Below are 6,000 nucleotides of genomic sequence, written 5' to 3' on the forward strand. Positions count from 1 at the left end.
AGCTGATCATGTGATCAAATCTATGGAAACTGACTGGGTCATTCTGTACTACAGAACCTTTTGTGACTACAAAAATGAATAGCACACATTAGAGAGAGAGAGAGAGAGAGAGAGAGAGAGAGAGAGAGAGAGAGAGAGAGAGAGAGAGAGAGAGAGAGAGAGAGAGAGAGAGAGAGAGAGAGAGAGAGAGAGAGAGAGAGAGAGAGAGAGAGAGAGACCTACTTGGTGTTATTTAATAACTAAGTTGCAGAAGGAATTTTGAAACCGGTTAAATCTACACCTTGGCATTCTTAATCTCCTTCCCGATGGAAACATTTCAAACTCACAGTTCAGGGTGTGTGTTGTATCATGTAGAATCTTATATGCCTCCCTCAGCATCGATTTTTCGTACAAGGTCTGGAGATAAAAAGGATTTCTCATAGGGCTCACTCCAGTAGTACTGATCCACTAGAGGGGGCATTTTTGCTCAGCCACTGTAAATCTATGGGATTTTTTTTTTACTTTTGATTAATTTTATTAATTATACGAAAACTGTAAGTCTGAACAGTTTGAAAAGATATAGCAACAAACTTCAGAACAGGCCCAAGGTCTGTGGCATTAAAGTCTAAGAGGAGTAGCAGTTGAACATTTTGTCTCAGAATAATAATAAAAAGTTTAAATAGTATTTCAGTATGTTGGCTTTCTCTCTTGATATCTTTTTTCCGTCTCAACAGCCACCTCTTATACTACATCTTTGACAACAGCCATAAAAACTTGTGAGTGGCGTTTATTTTATTTGTTTGTTTGTTTGTTTATTTTAATTAAACATATCTGTGTACACCTTACAACATACACATCATCACAGATTTTACAATTCATTTAAAACACCTTTGCATATTAATTCCTGCTGTTTGCTGTGTATTATAAATGAGTTGAAACATGCAAATGAAAAGGAAATGAAACCAATGATAGGTGGATGTTTTTTATTTTATTTTATAATGATTATTACTTTAAATTATTCTTCCCAGCTTACTTTTCAGTTTTTAAAATATATTTATATTGTATTATTGTATGTATTGTATTGTATTGTATTAATACCAAAACCAAATAGTTTTATTTCCCAACTAAATGCTTCCTTTGACATCGATGAGATCTCACTTCACTTTAAATTGCTTCAGAAATGATTGTGTTTATTGCACAGCTTTCCTATGTGACTATGATTAGTCAGTCGCAGGATTTAGCAGTCAAATATTGTTATACAGTAAAATTACAGCTAAACTGTATTATTGATCACTGTCTCTGGCAACTGATTTTAGGCTAATAGTTTAATATCTCATCCCACTCTGACACACTGTTGATTCTATCAGCTGTTTTCATACCATGATTGGTATGAAAATTCATACCATAATGAGAATATTAAATCTGTTTTAAATGTTAAATAAGTAATTTCCTGATGGTGAGATATCTAGAAACACTGATGTCTGTAATCATGGTGCAGTTTTTTTATTGTATTAGTATGATTTAATCTGAGATCTGTTCTGTTGCAGCTGTTCCTCCTACTGATCACATTCACTCTGAAGGTTGTTCATTCACTCACAACTGTTGTGGAAATAATTCTATTCGAAAAGTTAGGAGGAAGGAGACAAGTGGAAACTACGGTGGCCGAGTGAGCTCAACGCGCTGCAAATGAAGAAAACACATGCAAACAGAAAAAAAACACATGCAAACAGAAAAAAACACATGCAAATAGAAAAAAACACATGCAAATAGAAAAAAACCCACCAGCGAATAAGAAAACATCTTCATCAGTTTTACAACTCACGTGCGTCCCAATACTCACAACACAACCAAATACGGAAACGCGCTGCAATTACGGAAACGCGCTGCAAAAGTTCACAACAAAACCAAATACAGAAACGCGCTGCAAATAGGACAGAACACAACGGAAATGTTTCCGGGGAACCCAATAAGTGACGGACGGACGGCTCGCGAGCTTTACCAGAGAGACGCGGGCTCTGGCTTTTACCTATGCCCTAACGTTACTCTCTTAAAAGGGCAGACGGCAGAGCCCTTGAATTGGGCACTTTGGAGTGAGCGGGGCACTTGTGTGCCATGTTGATGAAGGGAGCAACGAAAGACAACGTAATTTCCTCATTATTTTCACCTGGGATGTTCCCATGACAACGCAGCGCGTGTCCATCAGCTGAATAGCTGTTCTTACCAGAAATATAGTATTAATGCTGTTAACATAACTGTTGCAAATAAATATACATTTTATACAACAAAGTTTTTAAAATATGTGTTATATCTTTGTGTGAGTGTCTCAACTTTAAAACTTGCCGTCTCATATTTGGACCTATAGCTACATTCTAACATTTCTTATGAAACTTATTATAACATAACATGACAAAATGTGTTCAATGTAACTGATGTATAGATTAATGTCTTTTCCTTTTTAGTATTCTTATGACATTGAACATATCGCAAATACATTTTGTATATTGTATACAAAGTTGTATGTCATAAACGTGTCATCTTTGTATGTTTTGCAAAAAAACAAAAAAAAAACAACTGGTGGTTTTTTTTCTGTTTGCATGCGTTTTTTTCTGTTTGCATGTGTTTTCTTCATTTGCAGCGCGTTGAGCTCTCTCGGCCACCGTAGGAAACCTTTGAAAAGTCAAAGTATCAAAAAGTTTATTTCTTGCAAGTAATTTGGCATTCACATACAGAGAGCATCTGATATGAGAAGGCAAAGGGTCCGTTCCCTTGCCAAGGTTATATACCCTTAACACACCCTGAATAGGCTGCATCTGTCTCAAAAGATCGCCTTGTTTACCTTAAAAGGGAAACGTCTTTGTTCAAGATCTCTTGTCTAACATAAATTCTATCTAGACAGGACAATACCATGCCTGCTACAGGTTCCTGTTTTTAGCTGCTGCTCAAATTCACACATTTTGCTTATCTCTATTTCTATCAAAGCTGCGCACATATTTTTCACACTTGAAGTACCCAGAAGGTCACTTCAAGTACACATTGTCTCTTAGTCTCCCCTATAACCCAGAACATTTTGTTCCTGCAAGCTTGTCTTAAGGGACCGTTCGGTATTTATGGAAGGGGCCACCGGAGGAAAATAGGGGAGGGTCATGTCTTTTTATTCTTTGTTGAGGGGAGGGTCATCCAACTTTTTTTTAGTCTAGGGGGAGGGTCACCCAACTTTTATATTCATTAAAACAGCAACATTTCAAAGTGGCTTGTTTGGTGCTATTTTTTCCATTTAGCTCCATGTTGATCTCGCGTTATCAGACCCCCTTCGATATCAGATGGGTCTGACCCAACAAAAATCCAGTTTGGCGCTGTTTGACAGTGTGCGCTTCAGTTCGCGCTTAGAAAAAGTGCAGCATCATGTCAGAACAGAATGCCAAATAAATGTTTACCCGGCAAAGCTTTAAAGCACGAGCAAATAATGAACTTTTGTTAAGTGCACAGTGTCCTGTGAGTGTAACTCTACCGCTGCATTAACATGTGATGTGAACGTACGTCGAGTTTAACAGTATTGGGACTGAGGCGCCAGAACTGCTGATAGAATGTGCGCTAGGGCAAAACTGCATATTTTAGTTTCCATTCTTATTTTGTTTCCACGATGTGTAAGATGTAGGGCTACCACCAGCCGCGGCGCTACCATTGGGCCCGGGTGGGCATTTAGGTCCGGGCCCACCCATTTTCTATAGCCTATGGTTTTGTACACACGAGTATACGCAAAATAGAGAGACATGGAGCGGGTCAGACATGATTTTGACCACTTAATTAAGTTTTGTTTTGCAGAAAACGATTTTTTAAAGTGAATTTCGTTTTGTATAAATTGTATCTTAATTTTATTTTTTTATTTTTTTATCAACCAATTGCCAAATACCAAATATAGCAGACAACACAATCATAGAGGCGCCCGCGTGGTCACTTGCGCTGCTCGTAAACAGGAGCGCATCTCATCCTAACTTAACAAAACTCAGCATATGCCTCACATACATGAAATATAGCCTATCTTAAGAAAGCTTGAAATGTCTTTTTAACAATTTAAAACGAAAAGAAATAGGCTACTCTCTGGTTATGTAATGATGTGCATTTCTCTCTATAGGCGTGTTCACTACTACGGAGATGGCGATCGTTAACTTCATCTTTACAGCTGTTGTTGCTTTTAATAAACTAAAAATAATAGGCTTATGATTTTATTAAACAATAAATTAAATGAAATTTTTATTGTATTAAAAAAACAACAAAAAAAACCTGTTTATCAATATTGTGTGTGTGTGTGTCGAAATAATTTGTCCGCAGCTGCTCAAAAAAAAAAAAAAAAAAAAAAAAAAAGTCAAAAACCCCACTGTCAGTGTTTTGTAAGGAACAGGCAAATATGTTCAATATAGCAGGAGACATTTTAATTGTTTACTAATAAAACAGTTATTTTTTATGTCAGTGTCGGCTAGACAGGGTTGCGTTTCCCGAAAGCATCGTTGGCAACTATGGTCGCAAGTTCATCGCAATGTCCATTGAACTCTATTGGTAACGACGGAACTTGCGACCATAGTTGGCCAACGATGCTTTCGGGAAACGCACCCCAGATGAAGTTGACGACTCGCGATCTTCGCAGCGCTACCACATCTTTAAATCACTATTAGTAGGCTATTATTTAAGTTAACATAAAATACATAGACCTACACCACAAAAACTAGTTGAGGATAAATTCGTTAAAATTGGGCGATTCCAGTGAATGGAAGTGACATTTGCAGTCAAAACTTAAAATAAAAATTCTCAGAAAATGCATTTATTTGAAACGTCTGAAAGGAGTCAAGACATTAGAAAAATATCAGTCTACACATGCGTTTTATATTTAATATGAGGGAAATACACATGTGACGTGACACAAAAAAAATCTTTAACTTTTAGATGGCAAAATATGTTTTCAGTAATTCTATAAATTACACTGTGCAAACCAAAATATATATACCCACCGGATGAATAAAGATCGGCCTCCACAGAAAATTAAATTTTATATTATTTTTATTTTATTTTTCGTGTTTGCATTTATGTGAAAAAAAAAAAAAATGTTACGGACGTGACAGTTCTCCATTACGCACGGACATGACTGCTCTGAAGCGACTTTAAAAATTGCACAGAGACCTCAAACAGAAGGCACAAAGCCTTTCTTTAAAGTGAATTTCGTTTTTTTATTAATTTTATCTTAATTTTAATCAATGTTTCATCTGGATTTAATAAATAAGAAGTAGTCTAAATATAGTAGAAAATAGATAATCATGACACGGAGGCGCGGGCGAGTGAACTGGACTCTTGTCTCATAAATGAACCGAAACTCAGCGTAAGGTATGCTACTTGCCTCATAGACCTGAGAAATATATAGAAAGCTTGAAATGTCTACTTTTAAACATGCAGAACAATTCAAAACGAAGGAAAACAGACTGCTTTCTCCTTATGAAATGTGCATTTCTCTCTGGCGCGTTCTGAGAAGATCGCGACGCATCGTCAACTTCATCTTTGCAGTAGACGCAGAAAACACTTGTTTATTAAAAACAATTAAAATGTCTAGCTATATATGACATATTAATAATCATTACTTTTGCCGGTTCTTTGTGACAGCTTTTAGATGCTTTATTCGCAACGCCACCCACATGTTGAGCGAGTCACACCGCATCAGCACCAAAAACATTATTTTTTTTCAAATCTAAAATAAAAAATCGTGATACGAAACGAATCGTAGGTTTGGTCTATCGTTACAGCCAGATGAGAAAGCAAGAGTTTATGGTTTAAAAAACAAACAAACAATGGCTATCTGAACATCTTTGCCAAGCGCAAACCAGTACAGAATTAGGGGAGGGTCATGCCTTTTTTCACAATCATTTTGGAGGGTCATAGAAAAAATTATTGCTGGCGAAGGGAGGGTCATGTCTTTTTTGACAACAGATCTCAAAACTCCTCCGGTGGCCCCTTAAATAAATAACGAACAGTCCCTTA

The sequence above is a fragment of the Squalius cephalus genome (assembly GCF_949319135.1).
Source record: "Squalius cephalus genome assembly, chromosome: 22".
NCBI classification, from domain to species: domain Eukaryota; kingdom Metazoa; phylum Chordata; class Actinopteri; order Cypriniformes; family Leuciscidae; genus Squalius; species Squalius cephalus.